Source organism: Camellia sinensis, chromosome 6, assembly GCF_055761805.1.
Source record: "Camellia sinensis isolate YWXY chromosome 6, ASM5576180v1, whole genome shotgun sequence".
Lineage (NCBI taxonomy): Eukaryota > Viridiplantae > Streptophyta > Magnoliopsida > Ericales > Theaceae > Camellia > Camellia sinensis.
Window position 1 is genome coordinate 99,532,419 of NC_138966.1, and position 26,839 is coordinate 99,559,257.

The window sequence follows — 26,839 nt, forward strand, 5'->3', positions numbered from 1 at the left end:
GGCTTCGAAACTTTTTCGTGCCTTGCCTCGATTTGCGAACCAGGTACTGTTTTCTCTTCCTGGAGGGAGGGAGAGGTCTCATAGACCATCTCTCAGTGGCCGTAGGCTACGTTTCATGGTCGTAGTCCATTTTTCCCGTTTGGAGACCAGTTTCCAGTTTTCGAAGCCGTCGGCCGTGTGCCTCGGTTCGGGACCACTTAACTACCTCCGTTTGCTCCGATTTTTGGCACACACCTTGTTTCCTCTCCTTAGAGGGACACTGTGGCCCGGGAGACCACCTTCATGGTTGCACACCACTTCCGGTGTTTAACAGTCAGTTTTCGGGGACCCCGGCTATGCGTTTTGGCCCTCGAACCTTCGTTTTGCATCGGTGTGGGTTCATTTTTGGCATGGACCCTAGTTTCATTGTTAGTAAGGTGGTCCAAGGGTGGGAGACCACCTTTTCTTCTTGGAGACCACCTTTCCCCGGTCGGCCGGTTTTCTTGACAAGTAAGTGGTCTCCCTCACTTTTGGGCCACAATTTCTGGTCTCCCATACCACCACTGAGTTGCATTCACCTGGGAGACCACCAATCCTGGTAGGCCGACCACATTTTGAGCTTGACCCTTTTGAACCTAGTCGGCCGACCAGGGGGGGTGGTCGGCCGACTACTTGAACTAGTCGGCCAGCTCTCTGCAGTTTTGTCTCACTGAATGCAATCCAACTATGCTAGCTATGAGGCATTTGCTCCATCCTCCGAGGTTTGACCCTCTTGTTTTGGCTTCTTAAAGAAGCTTGGTCCTTTACTCTTAGCTTCTAAGAGAAGCTTGACCTTTTATTGAGCTTCTTGAGGAAGCGTGACCCCTTTGGTCTAGCTTCCTCAAGAAGCTTGACCTTTTTGGTTTAGCTTCCTTTAGAAGCTTGGCCCCTTTGCTCCAAGCTTCTAAGAGAAGCCTTGGACCTCTTCTTCTATAAGAGAGACCCTCCTCTCCACTTGCAAGGGTTGGGATTTTTGTATCTAAAGCTTATACACCTCTCTCCCTTTATCTCTCTATATTGCCTTCAAAAAGTCCCTTGTTCTTACACCATTGCCCTACACCTCCAAGCACAACACCTCCACCATCACTCTGAGCACCTTGGAGCTATTTTTTAGAGGTTGAAAGCTTGCTACATTGGTCCAGAAGCTGCTAGTTCTCTTCTCTACAAGGGTAACATTTCTTTCCATCTTTTTTGACATTATTTTGCTTCATAGCTTAGCTCTATTTGCAAGCATTTTTGGGCTTCGTCATAAACTGAAAAAAGTCTTGTTTTGATCTTCTAAACATGTTTGTTTAGACTATTTTCCTGTTAGGGGTCATCTACCCCTTTACATGCTTCATTTCATCATGTTTTGAGCTATGCATTAAGGCCTTTGTGTTGAGCTTTGTTGGCCCTTTTGACCACTGAAATCTAGCGAATTTTCAGTGGTTATTATGTATTTTTGAACATCAAAATCAGATAGGGGTGACCCTCTCACCCCTTGTCTTGTTTACTAGCTTTCTTGGCCTTACAAAGGAGCCCCTATTTGCATGTTTTCAAGTGATGTTTCAGGCCACTTTTTGTGAGTTTTGTGACGTGCATAAACTCTGTCCAGAGTTGTTTTTGCCATTTTGTATGTCCTTATTGCATGTGTAGAGTAATCATCTTCATGGCTTTTCAAAGGGGCTTTTATTTGCACACTTCTTGAGCATATTTCAGGCCCTTTTCAGTGAGTTTTAGGGCCCTCATAACCTCTGTCTAGAGGTGGTTGTGCCATTTTGTATGTCTATTACGCATGTGTAGAATAGCCCTCTTATTGGCCTTTCAAAGGGACACATCATTCTTGCATGCATTGACCATGTTTCCATCAGTTTTTGGGCATTATTTAGCATGGCATACTTCTGTTTTTGGCTGGTTTGGTGAGCCCTCATATGCTTCATATGGTTGTAGTGCAAATCATGGTTCACTAGCTCATATTGCATGATCTTTTGGCCCTTGATTCTAGCACCTTTTGGCCATGCCTTAAACCGATCTTGTGCATATTTTGGACTGCCTTAGCTCTGTTTTTGGGTCTCATGGTCGAATGATGCTTATTTTGAATGCTTGTAGTACAATATCCATGCCAAGCTTTTAGTATTGAGGTCTATTGCATGCACATACTGAGGTGTGTTCATGTTTTGGGGCCATTATGCATCATATTTCAAAGCTTACATGTATGCCATATTGTTATGTTTTCCACTCTTTAAATGCGTTTGAGAGTTGTGCATAAATGCCTCATTTTCGGACCATTGTATGAGCTTCGCTTCTTTGCATGTTGAGCCATCATTTTAGACCATCTTTCCACTGTTTAGGGCCTGCATAGGGACTGTTTAGGGCTGGTTGGGTCATTTGTGCATTGCTTTGGGTACCTCTAGTGTAACGCACTTCACTAGTTTCGGTATTTGGGCCATCTAGCATGTATTGGGTGACATATTTGCATGATTCGGGACCACTGCGCATCTTGTTTCAGAGCTGGAAAATGTGTGTTTGTATGCCATATTTCATCCCTTGCCATGCTTTGTTAGAGTTGCATTTTGTGCCTTAGGATCGGTTCTTTGCATCCGTGCATGTTTGCCTGTATTTCGTTTGTCTCATTTTCATCACATGGCCACTGATGTGAGTGCGGCTGAGGTCCACTCATGTTGGTGTAAGTCCATCTTACATTTGTATATGCTATTTAGTTCATGTGCGCATGATAGTCTTCATAAGTGAATTGTGTATGCCATGTTATGTCACGAGCATTGTGTATGCCATTTTAGCCCGTATCATTGTGCATGCTAGGTTGCATGTTAGTCGAATTGTGTATGCCATCTCATTGTTTTGTGTTTGGAGTAGGGTTTAGTCCGAACACGGGAAACGAGGGACGTTTCATACTCCAAGTGACGAAACATGCCTCGATTCTCGGTCGCCGACACTCTTGACCGTCCATGATAGAGTTGTTGGCTTTACTTGCTTATATGTGCATTCATTTCACATCGAGTCGTGCAATTCAACTTCTCGGCCATCATGCATTGAGATGCGTGATTGGTGGCACGAGGATCGAGGACTACACTCCCTAGAGCTTGTGCAATGATAGGGAGAGTGGTCGTGCACACATTTGTTGAAAATACATTGCCTTTTTCTCTCTCTTGCCTTTGTTGTAGAAAAAACCAGAAACCAGAGGTGGAAACTGGTCGGTCGACTAGATTTTCTGGCAGGCCGACCACTCTCTTTGGTGTCCACCACAAAGGGTGGTCGGCAGGTGGTCTACCATGCTAATAACTGGTCGGTGGCTGTAGACACCCTATTTTTGACCGTCCTCAAGACTTAGACGTCACCGCTTGAACACTCGGTGATCATCTATGTTTGTGTTCATCTTGAGTTCCCAAAGGCCTCGGCTACGCGCCTTGCCTCAGGATCTCTCGACTCGACCGTTTTGTGTCTGGTTTTGCACCAAACACTTGTGTTTTTGCTTTGGAGGGCAGGGAATGGCTTTTGGGACATCCCCACACTCCACCGGCCGTGGCTTGAGGCCACCGGCTGTGTTTTGTTGTAATCGGCCAAATGTGATGGCCGGCCGGCCAGTTTGACTGTCGGTCGACCACTTTATCATTCCAGGCCATACCCCAGCCCATGCCTGGACGTGGGAGTTCTGAGGGGCTGCAGATTGATATATCTATATCAATCAAGCTCTTTCAAAAGAGGATACAAGGAAGGAGATGAGAGATAAAACTTGAAAGAAGAAAAAAAACATTTTTCCTCTCTATCAAAAAAATTCTCAACTCTCTCCCTATCTCTCTTTTCAAAACCCTTCAAACCTTAAGGTTCTTGCCCCCCCCTTTACATTACCACTCATAACCTACAACCTCCATACTCCATTCCAGCAACTTGAGGCTGATTTCCAGAGACTAGAAGCTCATTTCCTTGGACCAAAAGCTGCTGTGTTGTTGTTCTACAAGGGTAAGCTCTTATGTTCCCCTTTTTTGCACTATTTTGCTCTATATTTTAGCTCCTTTTGCTTACATTTTTGGGCTCCAACCTAAACTGTAAAGAGTCATATTTTGATCTCCTCTTCATGTTTGATCAAGGACTTTTTGCTGTTTGAGGTCTTCTCCTCACCCTTTGTGCTTAATCCCTCCTTTAGGCCTATTTTTGCATGGTATTTTAGTCTTATTTGTGAGCTGTTTTGGACTTGGTCATAAACTGTAAAGTGCTTAATTTTGAGCCCCTCTTAAACTTTGTTGAAGGGATCTTCACTGTTTGAGGCCAGCTGCTGTCCCTTGTCTCTATTCTCTCTTTTAGGGCCATTTTTGCATGATAGATTAGCCCTATTTTTGATCATTTTTGAGACTTGTTATAAACTGGAAAAAGTCTCATTTTGACATCATCTTCATTTTTTTATTAAGGGCATTTTATTTTTTGAGGTCATATGCTTCCTTGTATGCTTGATTGTCCCTTATTTTGAGCCTTACACCTAAGCTCTTGTTGCATGCTTTGTTTGGCCTTCTAGCCACTGAAATCCAGTAGATTTTCAGTGGCTAGCACACTATTTTGAGCCTCCAAATTAGAGGGGGGTGACCCCTCTTTCACCTTGACTTGTTTGGTGGTCATTTTAGCCTTCCAAAGAGACCTTATCTTGCATGCTTTGGAGTCCCTTTTTAGGGCTAATTTGGTGAGTTTTGGGACCATCATATTTGATTTTTAGAGTTTATTTGGCTATGATAAGTGTCCATCTTGTATGTGCTTAAGAATCCCTTGCATAGCCCTCTAAAGGAGCTCATCATTTTTGCATGTGTTGGCTTCATTTCAGTGGTTATTTGGGCCTATTTTCACATGTTTTGTTCACTGATTTTTGCTGGTTAGGTGAGATTCCATATGCTTCACACACTTTCCATGTAAACCGTGTTTGCTAGTCAAAGTTGCATGCTACTTTTGTCCACCATGCTAGCATCTTTTGGCCATGCTTTGAACTGGAAATGTTCATGTTTTGGGACTGTCTCGGCTCTATCTTCATGCTTCATGATCAAATAATGCATGCTTTGTATAGCTATAAGTCATTCCATGTGCCTAGTTTCGAGTTGCGGGTTTCATCTCATGCATCGGGTGCCATTTTTCCATGTTTTGGGGCTGTTTAGCATCATACTTCAGTACTGGAATTTGCATGTTCATATGCCATGTTTCATCATTTTCCATGCTTAGTTAGAGTTGCATGTTGTATCTTAGGATCGGTCCATGCATTGGACATATTTGTGTGCATTTCGGTTGCCTCATTTCCACCTTATTGGCCACTGATGTGAGTGTGGCTGAGGCCCACTCACATTGGTATAAGTTCATCCTGCATTGTATATGCTATGTTTCAATGCGTTGTGCATGTTATGTTGTTAGCATTGTGTGTGCCATGTAGTTGCATTGCATGTTCGTATGTTTGTTTGCATGCTTAGGTCGCATATGCATCGTTGTGCATTCCCTTGACTCTTGATCAACCATGATACGGGTTGGGGCCCCTTTGATGTGTTTTGTGCTTGCATTCCATTTGATATCGAAGTTGCACACTTGGCTTTTGGGCCATCATGCATTGAAATGCGTGATTGATGGCCCGAGGGTCGAGGGCCATGCTCCTTTGAGTCCATTGCATGATAGGGAGAATGGCCATGCATACATTGCTTTGAATTTCCTTGCCATGCACTGTCTGTCCTCTGTTGCTATCAAAAACAGGTTCTACAGGAAGCTTTGGCCGGCCGGCCGCCTATACTGCCGACCGGCAGAACATGTTTGGCCGATAACTTATTCAGTGGCCGGTGATCATTCCCTCCGGCCGGTGGCGTTTCTACTTGGTCGGTGATCCCCCCCAGCATCCAAAGGGCATATCCCTGGACTTTGGCAGTCCTCAGAGGAGCAAGGTAGTGTAAACAGAGGCAACAGTGGCATGGTACGGATTTTTAGGCAAGACGAGTCAAGCATGCATCATCCATGCATTTCGAGACAGGGGCTGTGGCCACTTTAATTCTTTGTTTAATTTTTTAATTAATTAGAAATTCTGTAATAATTAACTTAGTGTTATTTATTCGGACTGTAATATTTATTCGAACCCTCCGAGTGAGGGTAATTGTGTAATAAGTGTGCGTGGGTGTGTATATGTCTTCCAACCCCACGTCTTTCTTCCCTTTTATTTACTCGCTTATAATGGTAGACTAAGGCATATTTAAATTAGCATACCTTATGCTATGCATGCGTGCATTCATACATTTGTCTTGTATGCACCAGGCTCGGCACATCATGCTAACTGCATTGTGTTTCAATTCCAAATTGAATACGTGTTAGTTGTAGCATTTCACATGCCATGTTTAGAACAGTCGAGCCCATTTCTAATTGCATTTCGCATGTGTTGCATTAGCTATCTTAAACTAGGATCATGCATATGATTACTAACTAGTTTCTGTTTTGGCTTGGAGTACTTGGTAAGCATTTATACTTTAGCATACCGCATGCGTGTGAGTGTTGCCATAACAGCATGATTACCATGAGGCTAGCTACTTATGTGATATAACTGCTTGAATGCCTGTGGATGGAGGTTGAATTACCTAAATTGGAATAATGCATTAAAACTGTGAGTTTTAAGCCCACTAGATAGTGGCAAAATCATCTTTTCTAAAAGCCCACTCGAGGGTGGCAAAACCTGCATTTTAGCCTACTTGCGAGTAGCAAACCATCTTCAAAACGAACATGCAATGTTTTGTTCCAATTTAGGCAATTTGGTCTATACTTGTTTGCTGTGCGCATAACATAGTAATTCTAGGCTAATAAATGGAATAAGAACACATAACGTTTTCAAAACTGGATATCATGGTTAGTAGAGGCCGATCTTAGGATCGGGCGAGAGGGGTGCTCATAGCTCACCTTCCCCAATCGTACCCAAGCTCCCGAGCAGAGGCAACTTTGGTGATGACGGACACATGGCCTTTGGCACCGAGTTAGGGTTTCCTAAATTTCCCAAAACAAAATATTTAGGTGGTGACTCTGTATCTGGCAAAGCAGTTCATGTTTGGCACTTCTTTTCAAAATCTATTTTCTCAAAACGATTTGCCGGATTTGGACTCTTTGGTTCAGATTTAGAACCGTGACAAATTGAGAGTCCTAAACTGTAGTAGACCCGCAAAACGAACAGAACGAGGGGACTCGTCCTCCCGGGGCGTTCGGGGACGTCTACAGTGGCCTTCCCAAGGTGGAGGTTCAGCCTTCTGGAGCTTTGTGCAAGTTTCTGAGATCAATTGCAAACAAGGGTGATGCGAGGCATCGCGATGGAATTTACCGACAAGGCGACTCGAGCATGCATGCATCTTTCATCAGTCAGAACAAAGCTGAGGCAGTCCATTACTTGTAGTATTGCATGTTAGTTTATTCGTTTTCCTAGTTAATTTGTTAATTAATTAGGATTTTTGTAATATTTAATTAGCTAGAGTAATTAATTATTCATTCGGACTGTATTATTTATTCAAACCCTCCGAGAGAGGGCCAACTATTGTAATAAGTGTGCGTGTGTGTGATGTATGTCTTCCAACCCCACGTCTTTCTCCCTTTTATTTACCAGCTTATGATGGTTAGTTTAGGGCATATTTCAATTAGCATACTTATGCTTGCATGTTTGCATCATTCATCTGTATTGCATGCACCGGGCTCGGCACATCATACTAACTACATTGTATTCCAATTCCAAGTTGAATACATGTTACCTGTAGCATCTCATATGTCATCTTAGAATAGCCGAGCCTATCTTAGTTGCATTCTCGCATGTGTTGCATTAGGCATCTCAGCATAGTTAGTATTCATGTATGTTTTGTAATTAGCTTCTTTCTTTGGCTCGGAGTACTCAGTAAGTGTTTATGCTTTAGCATCCTTGCATGTGTGTGAGTGACTGCCATGATAGCATGCTTACCATGAGGCTTTGTGCTTATGTAATATACTTGCCTGAATGCTTGTGGGTGAAGGTTGGATTATCTGAATTGGAATAATGCATTGACTGTGAGTTTTAAGCCCATTTGAGAGTGGCAAACCATAACGTTTTCTAAGCCCACCTGAGGGTGGCAAATCCACGTCTTAACCTACTTGCAGGTAACACCATCAAACCATTTTCAAAATAAACAAACATGAAATGTGTTGTTCCAATTCAGGCGATCCAGTCTATACTTGTATGCTGTGCGCATCACGTAGTAAATCTAGGCTAATAACTGGAATAAGAATGCATAATGTTTTCAAAACTCGATATCATGGTTAGTAGAGGCCGATCTTTGATCGGGCGAGCGGGGGTGCTCACGAAGTGACCTCCCCAATCGTACACAAGTTTCCAAGCCGAGGCAACTTTGGTGATGACGGACACGTGGCCTTCGGCACAAGTCAGGGTTTCCTAAATTCCCCCAAAATAAAATATTTATGTGGCGACTCTGTATCTGGCAAAGCAGTCCATGTTTGACACTTCTTTCTAAAAATTTGTTTTCCAAAACGATTTGCCAGATTTGGAATCTTTGGTGATTTATCAATCTCACATCGCACATTGTGAAATCAGATTAAGAACCGTGACAATTTGAGTCCGAACTGTAGTGAGCCCAAATGAACAAAACGGGATTCCCTCCCGAGACGTTCGGGGACGTCTACAATCCCTAAAAGAGGCTTTGATGCCCTTCCACTCACCGCAACTCACTTTAGAAGGGGCTTTGATGCCCTTCCATGCCAGTGTTACATGCTCCCGTGGTGCGGTTGTGACTAGTAAAAAGTGTGTGATCCGCGACTTTATATTAGGTTTGGGAAAATAGAGAAAACCAGATGGATTGTGATTGAGAATGACTCTTTTCAATACTACTATTCTTCATATCCTTCCCCATCATGGGCACCAAATAATAATTTGGACAAATTGTAAATAAATGGGACAATTTTATAATAATTGCACTAGTGGTAGAATATGTTTTTGTGCAAGTCTAATACATAGGAAAGACTTGCACCATACTTACAAGAGACTTGCACCACCATAAACATTATATTAATTTTCCAAATAATTTTCACTAATACAAACTTGAACAAATGATTTAAATGGCTCCAATTGGGCCGCAAACTCTATTTAATGCTTTTAATTTATCATGAAACTAGAGTTCTACCGATTTGTTTAATTATTTTTATACAAGTTAATGTGATTTTTGCTAATTTTTTTAGCATGTTTAAAGAAATTTGATTTTCGTAGAATGTTGGTTATGTGATACATCTTCTTTAGTGACAATATATAAAAATATAGAAAATACATAATGTGTATAATCTCAAACATACAATTAAAGGTGTAAAAATGGCCCACAGCCCGTGGATGGCCCGATGTGGACCCAGCTTGATTAGACCCAAACCCGAGCCCAGCTTAATACCCTCGGTTTGGGTTAAGGTTGTCATTTTGAAGTCAAGCCTATCCCAGCCCGGCCCAAAAAAATTTCGCCCTCCACGCGGCCCAACCCACTCGTCCCCTTCCCTCTCTGTCTGAGCAATGGCCAAAATTGAAAAAAAAAAAAAGCTTCTCCAACAATATTATCAATTATTTCTCTATTTCTTTTAAATCTTATTTTTAAATAAAAAAAAAATTATAATTGTGTAAATGAAATTGACTTTTTTAATCAACCGATAGAAATTAATTACAAGTATGCAAATAATTACATTACACTGAATAATTGTAATCCAACAATATATATCTGCAACCCTAACAACCAACACAAAAAACCACTTAGTCCAACCCAACAATCACTTGATACAAATCCTCATTGTGAGGAAAAAATAATCTAAGAAAATCAAACTACTCTATAAAAGATTTAAAGCTACGATCTCATGCCACTAATATATAATCATATTTTTTTTAAGTTAGGTAAGTAGCGGTGTAGTCAGGAATTTAGTGTTGGGTGGATACAAATTAATGATAATTTGGTTCTATTTTTTCTAAAAATACTTTTTAGAAAATTTTATTTTTTTGTTTTTCGTGTTTTTTGTTTTTACTAATTTTTTTTAATATTTTAAGTAATTTTTTTTTTAACTTTTTAGAAGTACCTACATAAATATACTTAAAAAGTAAAAAAATTGTGAAATTATTTTTTAAAAAATTCACTAAATACCAAAAATATATAAAAAAAAAACGAGAATTCAATACATTTTTTTTGTATTTTTATGTATTTATTAATTTTTTAAAATATTTTTTCACAATTTTTTACTTTTTAGATACATCTAAGTAAGGTGCTTCTAAAAAAATAAAAAAAATGTTTAAAAATTTAAAAAATTCACTAAAAACAAAAAAAAAATAAGAAAATCGAAAAACTCAATTTTCAAAAAATTTAATCCAAAAAACTCCAACCAAGCACACTGATTATTTTTTTTTTCATAATGAACAACAATGAGATATTACTAAACTTAAATGTTAGGAGTTCATTTGGATAAATGTGAATTTTAAATTAAAAGATTTGAGATTAAATTTTATACAAATTTTGGGGAGTAACTATTTTATAGGTGGATTGGAAAATTAAAAAAGAAGATACATTGAGACAGAAATGATATATTTTAGTAGAGAAATTCTATAAAACATACTGTAAAAAAAGTGTCTATCATATGTCGCAATTATGATCTTCGTGGTCTTTAGTTATAACATATTATAGTGTTACATATAATTTAGTTATAACTTATTGTTGTTGTTATTTTAGTTATATATCAAGTATTAGTTAGTTATGACTCATTCTGATATTAGTTATGACCTATTGTAATTTAAGATGTGTTGCTTGAAAAGATGAACTCTACATGTCAAATGTAACTAACAATCCAATAAATTCTATATCTTCTTTAAAATTTATTGTGTTTGCATGTCAATAATGATAGACATCACCATTATATTGAAATTTGTATAGATAATAATATGACTTAGTATAATCTCTTTATTTTCAATCAAAATAACTATTATTGTTCTCATAATTTTAAAAATGTTATTGACATTTCACTTTAAATAATATTTTTATAAATTTTTTATTCAATATATTTTTTTTATGTTAAAAAAAAAAAATTCCCAAAACTCAGGGGACACGTGACCCCCCAGCCCAACATGGCTCCGCCCCTGAATGTAAGTACATAGGCCCTGTTATCAGAATAAGGGTAAATTTGGCATAACACAAAAAAGTTAAAAAGTTAAAAAATCATTATCTTATTTAAATCACATCATCTTATTTAAATTACATCACCTCCCTATCACATCACTTTAAACCTAACCCATATTTCATAAAAAGTCAAAAAATACAATTATTTAGATCATCCTAAATAACCCTTAAAATTTTAGTGTAAAGGTGATGACACTGGTCCCACTCCAAGATATCCTTTCCCCTTAGTTCAGTAATTTGCTTATCATCTCTGAAGATGATTTTCTCATTCATAATTAGCCCCAATAACTTGTAAGAAAAATGAGTGAGATCATTAAAATGAGAAGCATTAATAATTTTAAAGTGGTCTGGGTCTCACATGATATGATATTTTGCTTCATTTTTTTTTTATAAATTTTTACCTCATTAATGATGAATTATTACTCTCAAATTAATGGAATTGTAGAACTTGCAATATGAGCTCGTTCATACATAATTGATAATCATACGGAAACAAACACAGTTCTCTCTGTCAATCAAATTTTCACCTTTTTTTTTATTTTTTATTTTTTATTTTTGGGTTTCTTAAGTGGGAAACAATGGGGGTGTTTGTTTCAGCTTTTCAGAGCCAACTTATGGCTTTTAGCTTTGAAAAAGTTATTTTGGACTGTTTGGTTAAACTTATTTCAAACAGTTTCTGATTCTAACAGCTTATTTTAACTCAAAAAAGCTGATTCTGAGAAGCTGCTCACCCCTTACTTCTGATTATCAGCTTTTACTGTGAACATGTTAATTTATGGTTATACTCTTAAATTTTTTTATTTTTTATTTTTTAAAAAATAGAAAAAGACTCAAATGGACTATAGATTATTATTATTATTATTTATGAGAAATGTAGACAAATAAAAAATAAAAATTAATTGAAAAAGCTATTTCACAGCTTATTTAACAAACCCTACTCAGCAACTTAAATCTATAATCCAACAGTTACACCAAACAGATTAACAACTTCTGATTAAAGTCATAATCTATAATCTGTTAAGTTATAATCTATAAGCTGTTTTAACAGTTACACCAAACGGGACCAATGTAGTACTAGGACATCGACATCCTGCAAAGTCAATGACCACAACAAAATTAAAAAAATCTTTCTCAAAACATCAACTCAAGGACCTAACATTTATTTTTTCCGTAAATGAGCTAAGTGATAAACTGTTTAAATTTGATTTTAAAATTTAACTGTTTTAAAATGTTTATAAAAATTGGCTTCTTTATGTTTCAAACTTATTTCAAAGGAGCTTTAATCGAGCTACTAGTAAAGCCCAAGTAGTTTGATTTTGTAAACTATATAACCGAGACAAACGAGTAATAACTTATTTAAACTTAATTTGAAAACTTAAAATGTGATCAAATTTAATTTATTTAGACAAAATTATTAATAGATCCTAATAGTTGAACTTAATTCCTATCACATCATATTAAAAATAAGTCATAGTAAAATCGTCGCTAAAAATAATTTTTTGTGACAATTTTTTATGTTTGTAGCTAAAAATTGACAATTAGTGACTTTTTTGTCACGGTTTTATAAATTGCCACTAAAACTTACAATCAGTGACGTTTTTTTGTGACGAATTTTTCAAAATGTTGCTGGAAATTGAAAATTAGTGGGCTTTTTTGTAACGATTTTTTTTAAACTATTACTAAAACTTATAATTAGTAAAAAAATTTGTGATAAAATTTTTGAATTGTCGCTAAAAATTAATAATTAGTGTTTTTTTTTTTATAGTGTTTGATGAAAAATCTAATTAATTATTATAGGACCTATTAGATAATAAGTCTACCTATTAAAATTTACACATAAGTTCTTAATAGATAATAAATCCACTTATTAGGATTTATATATAAGTCCCCAACTTATGTACATGATGTTAAATTTAAACCAGCTAAATCAAACTCAAATAGATTGGCTCATTTTACAAAATTAAAATAAAAAAGGTAGTGAATTACAAATACAATAATAATTTACATGCGAAATGTAAACAACGGGGTGGTGGCGCAGTTGGCTAGCGCGTAGGTCTCATAGCTTCTGAGTTATCCTGAGGTCGAGAGTTCGAGCCTCTCTCACCCCAAACGTACATTTTGTTTTGTTTTTTTCTTTTCTGGAAGTACTCGCTTGCTTTTCCATTCCCTCTTCCAAGCCCAACCCAATCAGAAGTTGGGAAGACAAAAAATGTTGTAAAATAATTGTCAACTGTTTGATTTGTCATGCATAACTCTTTTGTCACATTATCATGAATAAAATTATAAATTTATAACCTTTTTTACATCAAATAAGATCAAAGAATACAGCAAGCCAAGCCCACCCTATATATAGAATGCAACTGATTTTGAAATGAGAGAATCACTTCAATTTGAGGGTAGTTATTGTTATTATATTATCATTTTTACAAGGTAAAATGTAGTGAGACTGTAACAGTTAATAGGTAAGTAGAATTAGGTTGACATAATTTCATTGACTTAAACTTGATACCTCTTCTCAATGACAACTTGCGCTACCATTCTGGTCTTGAGGGGAGATTGTAAACCCAATTTAGAGATAGAACTACACTTAAACGTATATATAGAGTTTGGTTCGTTAAAATGAAATAGAATGGAATGGGATTGTCATTCCTTAACCTACTTATGGAATGACTATTTCTTTAATATGGTGAATAACAATTTCATTTATAATACATTTTTTTTTTTAATCTAACATGAGAATAAACATTGCCATAGAATAATCATTTCATTTTATTTCATTCCAACTAATCAAATATAATATTTGACCATATTTGGATCATATTTTAACAAGATTGTGTTTTATTCTTGGCCGTCAACATAACCAATAGCCACTGATAAATCCATGCAAAGGGCCATAATGACAAATCCATGTCAGGTCCATAGTTCAGCAACAAACCCAAAAGAACCCAATATAGCCTACAATGATATCGGGCTTTTACACAATACTCAGACCGCATCAGCGGCCCACCATCCTTAAGCCCATCAAATAAATGCTAAGCCCATCAAATAAAATGCTGGAGTTCGACGTGTTTTTTAAAAGAGCCCATGGAATCCTAACTAAGTTATAACTAATATTATAATAAATCATAATTAATACCATAATATGTTATAACTAAATACAACAAACATCATAATTGTGACATATAATACACACTTTTTTGTGATGTCTTTTATAAAAAAAATTTATTAAAATATATCATTTCTATCTCGATTTCTTTTTGTCTTTTCCTTTTTATAATTTTCTAATTTACTTATAATAGATACTCTCTAATATTTTTATAAAATTCAATATTAAAATCTTTAATTTGAAATTTATATTTATCCAAATCGACTTATAATATTTCATTATTGTTTATTATGAAAAAAATCAATACTGCCATTAATTTGTCCCCTTATGCTAAATTCTTAGCTCCGCCACTGCATGACCTGGTGCAATGGAACAACACCGGATTCTTAAGTTGTGTTTGGATCATTAATTTAGAATCTAGTGGCAATGAAGTAAAAATGGAAAAAAAAAAAAAAAAAAACTTCAAAATAATAATTTATTTTTTGGGAGCTTTTTTGATAAATCTACTTTCTAAGAGCTTTATTCTATCAAACCCATATTCTTTTTGACTATTCCATTAGGTCCTATTTGAAATAAGAAGACCAAAATACCATTTTCATCTACTTATGTTCAATTTAGTTCATATTATTTTCTTATGTTTCAATAAGTCCTATGGGTGACATAATTACCAAAATATCCCCAATGTGAATGTTCACACCGTCAATGTGAATGTTCATATCGTCAATGTGTAGGGGCCCAGCCCATGTCGATCCTCGTGGGTGTCCGAAAAAATTCGAGTCGGGCCGGTCCTGTCCACGGGCCAAAAAATTAGGCCCAGGCCCTACCCCTAGCCCTAGCACAGGGTTATTTGGACTTTGGGCGGGTCGGTGGGTCGAGCCTTGGGTCGGGCCGATGGGCCTGGGCCTAACCCTGGGCTTGGGCTTGGGCTTGGCCATTTTTTTAAAATTCTTTTTAATTTTTTCTAGCAAAATTTTATTATTTTTCACAAAAAAAGACACTGGGCCTCGGGCGGGTCGGGCCTCGGACCGAGCCTTGAATAGGCCTTAAGCGAACCGATGGACCAGGCCGGGCTTCAAATTGATGGCCCAGGCCCTAGCCCAGGGTCTCGGACTGGGCTCGTGCTTGGGCCCAAACGAGCCTGCCTTGGGCCGCAGGCGGGCTTCGGCCAGCCCACGTTCTTTTTTACTATTCCATTAGGTCCTATTTAAGGTAAGAAGACCAAAATACCCTTTTCATCTACTTATATTCTATGTAGTCCACATTATTTTCTTATGTTTCAATAAGTCCTATGGGTGACATAATTACCAAAATACCCCTAATGTGAATGTGCACACTGTCAATGCGAATGTTCATATCGTCAATGTGTAGGGGTCCGGCCCATGTCGAGTCTCGTAGGTCTCCAAAAAAATTCTGGTCGGGTCGAGCTGGCCCACGAGCCAAAAAATTAAGCCCAGGCCTTAGGCCTGGCACAGGGGTATTCGGACTTTGGGCGGGCCGGTGGGTTGAGCCTCAGGTCGGGCCGATGGGCCTGGGCCTAGCCTCAGGCTTGGGTCGGGCTTGGGCGGGCCTGGCCATTTTTTTTTAATTCTTTTTAATTTTTTCTACCAAAATTTTATTATTTTCCACAAAAAAAGACACTAGGCCTCAGCTCGGGCCGGGCCTCGAACCGAGCCTTGAATGGGCCTTAACCAGACCGATTGGCCGGGTCCGGCTTCAAAGTGATGGCCCAGGCCCTAGCCTAGGGTCTCGGACTAGGCTCGTGCCCGGGCCCAAACGAGCCTTTCCCGGGCCGCGGGCGGACTTCGGGCAGCCTACGTTCTTTTTGACTATTCCATTAAGTCCTATTTGAGGTAAGAAGACCAAAATACCATTTTCATCTACTTATATTCTTTTTAGTTCACATTATTTTCTTATGCTTCAATAAGTCCTATAGGAGATATAATTACCAAAATACCCATAATGTGAATGTTCACGTCGTCAATGTGAATGTTCATATCATCAATGCGTAGAGGCCCGGGCTGGCCCATATCGAGCCTTGTGGGTGTCCGAAAAAATCCGGGCCAGCACGGGCCAAAAAATTAGGCCCAGGCCCTAGCCTTAGCACAAGGGTATTCGGACTTTAGACGGGCCGATGGATCGAGTCTCGGGTCGGGCCGGTGGGCCTAGGGCTAGCCTCGAGCTTACGTCGGGCTTGGGTGGGCCTGGCCATTTTTTTTTTATTCTTTTTAATTTTTTTGACTAAAATTTTATTATTTTCCACAAAAAAAGACATTGCGCTTCGTGCGGGCTGGGCCTCAGACCGAGCCTTGAATGGGCCTTAAGCGGGCCGATGGGCCAGGCCGGACTTCAAAGTGATGGCCTAGGCCCTAATCTACGGTCTCGAACATGCTCGGGCCCAGACCGAAACGAGCCTGCCCCGGGCCGTGGGCGGGCTTCGGGCAGCCCACAGGCTGCGGGCCAATTCTACATTCCTATCAACGTGCATGTTAACATGTCAATGTGAATATTCACATTGTCAACGGGCCGGGCCTGACCGGGCCTACCTTGGGCCGCGGGCGAGCTTCAGGCAGCGGGCAAATTTTACACTTCTATCAATGTTAATGTTAACATGTCAATGTGAATATTCACATTGTCACGGGTCGGGCCAAGCCCGCTTCAGGCTGCGGTCGGGCTTCGGGTCGCTCATGGGTTGCGGGCTAATTTTATACTCTTATCAATGTGAATGTTAACATGTCAATGTGAATATTCACATTGTCAACGGGTCGGGTCGGGCCCGTCCTGGGCCGCTAGCCAATTTTATACTCTTATCAATGTGAATGTTAATATGTCAATGTGAATATTTACATTGTTAACAGGCCAGGCCGGGCCCGCTCCGGGGCCGCCCACGGGCCGTAGACGGGTTTCGGGCCAAGCCCGCCTCGGGCTGCGGTCGGGCTTCGGGCCGCTCAAGGCCTGCTGGCCAATTTTACACTCTTATCAATGTAAATGTTGACATGTCAATGTGAATATTCACATTGTCAACGAGCCAGGTCGGGCCCGCCCTAGGCTGCTAGCCAATTTTATACTCTTATCAATGTGAATGTTAACATGTCAATGTGAATATTCACATTGTCAACAGGGCAGGCTGGGTCGGCCCGCGGGACGCCAGCGGGCCGTGGGTGGGTTTCGGGCAACCACGGGGCTTGGGCTAATTTTACACTCCTATCAATGTGAATGTTAACATGTCAATGTGAATATTCACATTGTCAACGGGTTGGGCTGGGCCCGCCCTGGGCCGTGAGCGGGCTTTTGGCCGCGCATGGGCCGCAGACCAATTTTATACTCTTATCAATGTGAATGTTAACATGTTAATGTGAATATTCACATTGTCAACGGGCCGAACTAGGCCCGCACCGGGACGCCCATGGACCGCGGGCGGGTTGGGCGCCGCCACGGGACGCAGGCCAATTTTACACTCCTATTAATGTGAATGTTAACATGTCAATGTAAATATTCACATTGTCAATGGGCGGGGCCCGCCCCGGCTCGCGGGTGGGTTTCGGGCCACCCATGGGACAATTTTACATTCCTACCAATGTGAATTTTTAAATATGAATGTTCATATCATAAAATTGCTAGCCGTTCAAAAAATATTTAGAATAATGCTTGGGACCCCCTTTTGGGGGTCACCCCCTTTTGGGGGTCACCCCCTCACCCCCCCTTGCCACGTGGCGGGTGGTGATTGGATGAGCAGGAAAAAAAAGAAAAAGAAAAAGAAAATGTAGCCAATGAGAGAGATAGGGGGTCAAAGGGGGTGGGAGAAAAAGGGGGGACAAATCATTGTTGAAATATTTATAAGGGTATCCAAATTAAATATAAGGGCATAAGTGTGTGTCCAAGAAAATAGTCACTACAAGAAAACTGGGTATATGAGACGGAACTTTTTGCGACGGCACACTTGCCGTCTCAAAAAGTCACTTTTTGCGACGGCAGAAAATGCCGTCTCAAAAAAGCAGAGTATTTGCGACGGCACAATTTGCCGTCTCAAAAAAGCAGAGCATTTGCGACGGCACTAAATACCGTCGCAAATACTCTCATTTTTTGAGACGGCAAATAGTGCCGTCGCAAATGCTCTGCTTTTTTGAGACGGTAAATGGTGCCGTCGCAAATACTCTACTTTTTTGAGACGGCATTTTCTGCCGTCGCAAAAAGTGACTTTCGTGTTTTTTTTTAGTGAATATTTTTAAAATTTTAAATATTTTTTTTAGATATACCTTACTTAGATGTATCTACAAAATAAAAAAATTATGAAAAAATATTTTTAAAAATTAATAAATACAAAAAAATGTATTGAATTATTGTATTTTTGGTATTTAGTGAATTTTTAAAAGATTTTTTTTACAATTTTTTTAATTTTTAAGTGTATTTATGTTAGGTGTGTCTAAAAATTTTAAAAAATACTTAAAATATTTAAAAAATTCAGTAAAAACAATATAACACGGAAAACAATAAAGTTTAATTTTCTCAAAAGAGTTTTTGAAAAACTCTAACCTAGCATAGTGATTGTGGTTTTGAGATAGCTTCATATATATACAGTCACAAAATGGTTTGAATAAATTCAACGGTATTTTTCTGTCACAAAAAAAATAAAAAAAAACAATGTCGTCTTACTCTTTTGATATACCATTTCTCTTTTCATTCATTTTTTCATCTTCCCGTCTCTCTGTCTCTATCTCTCTCTCTCTCTTCTCTTTATCTCTTTCACTTATCACTCTTCTTTCTATGTCTGCCTGTTTCTCTCTCTCATTCTCTCTGTGTCTCTCGCCTATCTCTCTTCTCTCTATCTCTCATTTCTTTTTTTTTTTTTTCTCTCTCTCTCTCTCTCTCTCTCTTATCTTTCTCTCTCTCTCTATCTCTCTCGCTCATTTCTCTTCTCTTTCTGTCTCTCTCTTTTTCTGTGTCTCTCTCTCGTTCATCTCTTTTCGCTCTATTTCTCTTTCTTTTTGTCTATCTCTCGCTTATCTCTTGTTTCTCTCTCTTTTTCTATCTCTCCATCTCTCTCTCTCTCTATCTCTTTTTCTGTCTATCTCTCTCTCTCTCACTCATCACTCTTCTCTCACTCTCTCTCTGTCTACTTGTCTATTTGTCTATTTCTCCCTCACTATGTTCGCCTTGTTCACTCTCTTACTCTCATCTTCTCTATTTATCGAGCTCCTTCTCGATTTATCGATCCACTATAAGAAAATACACTTTTAGCAACCACTTTGTCTATCTCTCTCTCTCTCGCTCATCACTCTATCTCTGTCTCTGTCTCTCTCTCTATCTCTCTTCTTTATCTGTCTCTCACAAAATTAAAATATTTTTAAAATATTTAAAAAATTGATTTGAATTAAGTTTTGAAAAGAGTTTTGAATTATCTGTCTTCTTTATTTATTGAGCTCCCTTTCGATTTATCGATCCACTACAAGAAAATGTATTTTTAGCGACCACTTTGTCTCTTTCTCGCTCATCATTCTGTCTCTTTCTCTGTCTCTCTATCTCTTTTCTCTATTCGTCTCTCACTCATCTCTTTTTCTCACCACCCATCTTCTCTACCACATTTACCACTACTGCAAATGCCATTTAACTACCACCACTATTCTCTTTCTCTCTTTCACTCATCACTCTTCTTTCTTTGTCTGTTTGTCTATCTGTCTGTGTGTCTTTCGTTCATCTTTCTTCTTTCTATCTCTCTCATTTGTCTTCTCTCTATGTCTCTTTCGCTCATCTCTCTTCTCTCTATCTCTCTCATTTCTTTTCTCTCTGTCTCTCTCGCTCATCTCTTTTGTCTCTCTCTGTTTCTCTCGCTCATCTCTCTTCTCTCTATCTCTCTATTTTTCTATTCTCTCTCTCGTTCATCTCTTTTCGCTTTCTTTCTATATGTCTCTCTCATCTCTTGTTTCTCTCTATTTTTCTATATGTCTCTCTCTATCTCTTTCTCTCTTTGTCTCTCTGTCTCTCTATATCTCTTTCTCTCTTTATCTCTCTCTCACTTATCACTTTTCTCTCTTTCTTTCTCTCTCTCTCTGTGTCTGTTTGTTTGTCTCTCACTCTTTTGTTTCTCTCTCTTTCTCTCTATGTGTCTGTCTGTCTGTTTGTCTCTCTTCCCCATTGTGTTCACATTACTCACTCTCTCCCTCATCGCTTCTCTATTTACTGAGCTCTCCACTACAAGAAAATGCACTTTTAGCGACCACTTTGTCTCTCTCTCGCTCATCACTCTGTTTCTGTCTCTCTCTCTCGCTTTCTCTCCTCTATCTGTCTCTCACTCATCTCTCTCTCTCTCTCTCTCACTACTCATCTCTTTTACCAACTTCACCTCTACGACTACCATTACTACTACCATTGCCACCACTCCACTACCACCACTACCACTACTGCCACTACTACTACCATTACCTCTCTTTCACCCCTGCCACTCCATTTACACTACCACTACCACAACTTCACCACTAATTTCTTTCGCTATCACCACCACCACCACCATCTCTCTTTCACTTTTTTTTCATTAAAATATTTTTCATTAAAATATTGCCCCTACTTCTACCAAATAAAAAAAAATTATATTTTTTTTTCATTAAAATAAAAATGAAACAAATAAATTTTCAATCTTCGTAACTAAAATAATATTTTTAATTTATTTTTCATTAAAATAATATTTTTAATTTTACCAAATAAAAAAAAATTTATCAACTATAAAAATTATTTTAATAATTTTTTATTTTAATAAAAAATACATTAACTATAACATTTGTGGGTGTGTAGGGTTTTGTTTGATGTGTAGGGTTTTGTTTGAGAACACACACAAAACAAACACCACAGAGCCGTCTCCTCTCATCTCCTCCTGCTCGCTCTCTCTCTCTCTCTCTCTCTCTCTCTCTCTCTCTCTCTCTCTCTCTCTCTCCATCTAGGGTTTCGCCTTCCTCTCTCTCTTTCACACAACGACGGCGCCGATCATCCGTCACCGCCAACCCTCCCTCACTCCCGATCCTCCCTCACCGTCGCTCGTACCTCACTGTCGATCCTCCTCCCTTACCGCCGCTGCTGCCTCCCTCTCTCTCTCTCTCACAAACGACGTTGACGGTTGCTCGCCCCTCACCGCCACTCCTCCCTCACTGGCGATCTTCCCTCACCGCCGATTTCAAAGGGTATCTCTCTCTCTCTCTCTGTGTCGGGATTTCGGATATAGGGGGTTTTCATACACACACACACACACACATATATATATATATACATCTGTGAGTGTATATAGGGGGGTTTTTGATCTGTTACATATATATATATGATCTGTTTTTTTTTTTTTTTGATCTGTTTTTCCCATACATAGTACTGCTACTCATACCAGCCTCTTTTAGAAGCAATTGAAGAGTAATTCAATTTCTACTCATACCGGCTGGGGGTAAGTATAGGATTGCAGTATGTTCTTTGTATGGTGTAGGAGCATTCTGTCTTCCCTATATATTTCTTCAGTGGACCTTACAATGGTTTGGAATTTTGGCTCATTCATGTTGCCAAAATTTGCTAGAGTTTCTGGAATAACTTAGATGAAAATGATAAAGATAAATTTTATGTAGAATGAAATTGCTCTTCGTTCATCTCTGAGGGGATGGTTCTGTCAGTTGGTGGTTGAGAGTAATCACTGAGCTAGTCTTGTCAAAGATCTGTATGATACGTTGAATAGGAGCTTATGTGCTGGATGTGGCATTGACATTTGGAATTCCAGGTTGTCTTAGAGAACAGTAAGTCATATTATCCATGTTCAAGAGTTTGATTGGGCTTGACAGACTTGTCTGCAGCAATTCAATGAGCAAGGGGGCACCCACATACACTACAAGAAAAGTAAAACAAAACATCTAAAACTCCCATATATATCCGTTCACTCAGAAGTCTCTACATAGTCCCTGCAGCAATTCAATGAGCAAAAACTGTACACGAATTTCTGACTTCTGTTGTTTGTAAGAAATATTTTGTTAATTTTTTTTTTTCCTTTTTTGAATGTCATCCTTGGTTAGTGAGTGTATTTAGATTACAAGGGGATGTGGCAAAAATATTTTATGTTGACAGGTTCATGGGCCTGGGGCTGACATGGATACCTTGTGTGTCGGACCATCTTACGTAAATAGAGAGGTTGGTTATAGTTTGGGTCATTCTTTCTTGTTAGGTTTTGCAAATCTAGAAGCTTTATATTTAAAGGTTGATATGATGTTTGTCTGCAGGAAGATTTCTTTATTATATTGCATGATATGCTGGCTGAAATGGAAGAAATTACTGAGCTTCAACCAGTTCCAGATGCTTATGTCCCAGTAATGAAGTTCAAGTATCAGGGAAGACCTCTCTTTCTTGTTGCATGGTTGTTAACTATATTGTCTGCTATTTTCTCTCATTTTGAGGCCTTCCCTTCTCACTTATTATCTTCATTTTCCCTTTTCCAATCCCTGCTCTGAAATGATTTCTGGCAGTTCTATTGAATACACTTTTCTACTTTTGAATGTGTCATTAGATAGAATTTTTTTTCAATAAAATAAATTATTCTATTTTAATTTTGATAAATCATGCCTTGTATCCTGTAGAAAAAAGTGTTGCACGTTTGATGTTTACTCAATATTAACCCGCTTTAGTTTAGTCTGTTAGCATAGTCTGTTGGCATATGTCCAGTCTCGTTGTTGGTAGTATTAATCGTTAGTAATTCTCAACATAGTTTGTGTGAGATGAAAAAAAAAGAGTAAAAAATAAAAATAAAATCAAAGAAAATACTCAAATTATTTATGTAGGGGTGAAACTAACAGGCATATGTTTTTGTTTTTGATATTTTTATGTGGTCTAAAATCGGGTAGGTAGGGGTGCTATTTAACTCACCATAAAATCTAGCTTAATGGGTATGTTCTACAATTTCACGCAGGGTTCACTTGGGACTTGTATAAACTACCATAGACTATTCATCCATAAAAATGTCAAAACAGTTTGCTAATTGTTCTCCACAAAAGGCTTTAATTTTATTTATTTTTATTATTATTGAATTGGGTTGCTTTTCCATCGTATGGTCTATTTAGTCACCATCTTGTTACTGGGACATATAGACACAGTGTCTTTATAACACGTATACGTTAGGAGTGGTTTAAAGCTGGATTCATTTAAACTCCTATTTTATTCAACGTCCTTTGCATCATCAGTCTGTATCGCTTGATGTGGTTTTTAATAAGTTGGGAAGATTTTCTTTCATTCTTATCCTATATTCACTTTAAAAAACATGTCCACAACTTCGAATCCGATTTTGGAACATCATATTGTTTCAATTGTATAATTCATTTGGGATGTTTGGTGGTTTGTTTTGTTTTGTTTTTATGTTTTCAGAAACAAGAAGTAATGAAATTTTCAAAACTATCTTATGTTTCCATATCGTTTCTTTTTTCTTATAAATTTATCCTAAAGGCTCATGGTGTTTCTTAAAAAATGAGTTGTTTTTAAAGAAAAAAAAATCCCAATATCTTGACCTTGTATGTAGGTAAAGCTGGTTTACAATTTTTTATAAAACTAGTGAAAAAATCATTTGCGTATGGTCTCTACTAGATCCAAAGGTGTTCATATTAGTAAATAAATAAAAAAAGAAAAAAGAAAACTCTATTCATATATAAAAATTGTACAAGAAATTATGAGAAGAATGATATTCCTGTAAAAAAAAAAAAATCTTCATTTGCATTTTGTTTCAAAGTGAAAGGTAGTCGCATTATTTTGTACAAAAACTTTGTAAGAATTTGTGGAGGGATTTGGAAAAAGGAAAAGGAAAGGAAAAGGGAAAATATAGGTGAAATAACATAGTTTTGCACACATTTTCTCTTTTCATTTCTAAATCCCTCCCCAAAATCCATGACCTAAACACAGCGTAAGGGCTGAACATAGAAGCTTCATTATAGGATAATTTTTGAAAGTCTCATGTTAGATACATAGAAGCTTCATTATAGGATAATTTTTGAAAGTCTCATGTTAGATACATAGAAGCTTCATTATAGGATAATTTTGAAAGTCTCATGTTAGATTCTCAATGGGTGTGAAAAAATTCAAGCTCGTGTGATTTGCAGGTTATTATGCGTATTCAGAGTTTGAGTTTATTCACGAGGCTTTGTACCCGCTAGACACTCGCCCCACTCTGCATTTCCTTAGCTGCAAGAGTGGGAAAAGAATTATGTAAGAAAATGCAGCTGATATAGTATTTTCTATGGTATTATTAAATATGTTATGCAATGTAATCACAAAATCTAGTTTATGCCAGTGAAGGCAGGGTAGAAAACAAAATTTCTGAACTCCTCTTATTGGTGCAGAGCTTGCGTACACCATGGCCGTGACTGAGCAGTGGGATGTTTATAGCTTTGGGGTGGTGGTTCTAGAAACAATAATGGGAAGGTATCCAAGCGAACTACTCTGTTCAGTGTCATCATCATCTGCTCAAAATAGTCTGCTGAAGGACCTATTAGATCCCTGCTTCTTGTCTGCTGTCAATCAACTGATTGCTCAAAATTTGGTTCTCTTAGCAACAATGGCAATGGCATGCTTAAGTCCCAATCCGAGATCTCAGCCTACAATGCTGCAGGTGTCTTGAGTGTTTCTTGTTCACAGACCACTGTTACCAAAGCCTCTGCAGGCATTACAATGTGGGAGCTGATGAATCAGGGGATATATAATTCCATGGACGAAAATTAGGTGAGGTTGATATATAATCCCAGATAGTGTATGGTTTATTCTAGTTTTTTATTCAGTTTAGTGAATGTTTATTTTGTGTAGAATTAGCCTACACAATGGTTGCAATTGAGAAGTGTGATGTTTGTACACAAGAATTTGTTATTTGAATATCATTACACAATAAGTAATCGTATTTGGGTGAATTTTTATTTTATTATTTTTAGGATTTGGGTGAATTTTATAATTTAAATATGCTTTTATGAACATGTACAAGTTAATTATTCTTTGTAAAATATTGAATTTGATGGTTTGATCAATTTTTATTTTTATTTTCTGTTATGATGTTTTTGTGAATGGAATGTAAATAATCAGCTCTTTTCACCGTCGGAAAAAATAGAAATTTTTAATATTTTTATTAATTTTGTTATAGGTTTTACTTTTTGCGACGACATTATACTGTCGCAAAAAATAGAAATTTTATTATTTAAAATAAAAATTTTATTATTTTTTAATATTTTTTGCGACGGCATTACACTGTCGCAAAAAATAGAAAATTTTATATTTTTTATACTTTTTGCGACGGCACACACCGTCGCAAAAACAGTGTTTTTTTTTAAAGAAAAAGATTATTAGCGACGGTGTTTTTTGCCGTCTCAAATAACATTTTTAGCGACGGTAAAGTAGGGCCGTCGCAAAAAAGTCAAGAAATTTCAAACGTTATTAGCGACTGCACGGTGCCGTCGCAAAAAGGTAAAAAATGCCGTCGCAAAACATTAGCGACGGCACTTACCGTCGCAAAAACTCTTTTGCAACCCCTGCAGTTGCGACCCCCTCTTTGCCGTCGCAAAAAGTCATTTTGCCGTCGCAAAAAGTATTAGCGACGGCATTAGGAGTATTAGCGACGGTATTTTACCGTCGCAAAAAGTCAATTTTTTTGTAGTGAGTGTAAATAAAGAAAAATGACTTTATGGAATAAAATTATATATATACATGGGACTAAATGAGTTAAAAAATTCCTTTATGTACTTTTTGGATTAAAACACTTCTAAACGAGATTTATCAATAAAAACCCCTTATTTTTTTTACCAAACAATTTCATTAATCATACACTTTTCTCCTTAAAAAAAATCAATCTTTAGAACGGTATGTCATATCTTCATACAAATAGATTTATCACCAATAATAAACTCTTACAAATAATCATTTTTATTAATTTTTTGGCTGATTCATAGATATCTGATCTATAAATCATGTGATATCGGTGTTGATTTTGGAAAGAAATCCTGCCAAACTAAGGCACGTTTATAAGTTAGTTTTTATCATTATAATTTTTAATTTTCAATTTAAAATAAGTTAAAATTTTGTTTGGTATAATTTTTCATATTTTGTAAAAAATGTTTAACGTATTTGGTTAAATAATTGTTTTTTTTTTTTTTTTGCCATCCAAATATGCAATATATCCTAAAAGGTATAATAAAGGCAACAGAACTTCTTTGTCCATACATATTTTTACTTTTTACTCTTTTTTATTTTTATTTTTTGGATAAATAAGTTAAAAAATCAAATAAGTAATAATATAAAATTACAACCAAACAAAACTAGTCAATTTTTTTAATAATTAAATTGACTAATAAGTTAATTTATAAGTACTACCAAACGGAGACTAACATGGGTTGATATGGCATTAGAAAATGCTTGTATTCTTTAACGTTCATTTAGGTGAAAAATATTTGTACTTTAAATTATTTGCAAATTAAAATTCTATCAATGTCATCATACTATCACTCTTATTGTTATTATCACCATCACCTCCACCACCTGACCATCGCCACCAATGATACAACTACTAGTACATTAATTTAGAGAACAT

At 37.5% G+C, this 26,839-nt stretch overlaps 1 long non-coding RNA gene and 1 other non-coding gene across 3 annotated transcripts; both read left to right on the forward strand.

The window, feature by feature from the left end:
- Nucleotides 1-13,194: 13,194 nt before the first annotated feature.
- On the forward strand, nucleotides 13,195-13,279 carry TRNAM-CAU (transfer RNA methionine (anticodon CAU)). Its single transcript is given in 2 exon segments — nucleotides 13,195-13,232; nucleotides 13,244-13,279. It is a non-coding gene; the product is annotated as a tRNA-Met (tRNA).
- An 8,382-nt stretch (nucleotides 13,280-21,661) lies between these two features.
- Nucleotides 21,662-25,183, forward strand: LOC145792340 (uncharacterized). Of its 2 annotated transcripts, XR_014331724.1 has the most exons (4): nucleotides 21,662-21,694; nucleotides 22,360-22,422; nucleotides 22,512-24,477; nucleotides 24,612-25,183. It is a non-coding gene; the product is annotated as an uncharacterized LOC145792340 (long non-coding RNA). The 2 variants fall into 2 exon arrangements; XR_014331723.1 differs by lacking the exon at nucleotides 21,662-21,694 and having other exon boundaries at nucleotides 22,277-22,422.
- The last annotated feature ends 1,656 nt before the right edge of the window (nucleotides 25,184-26,839 follow it).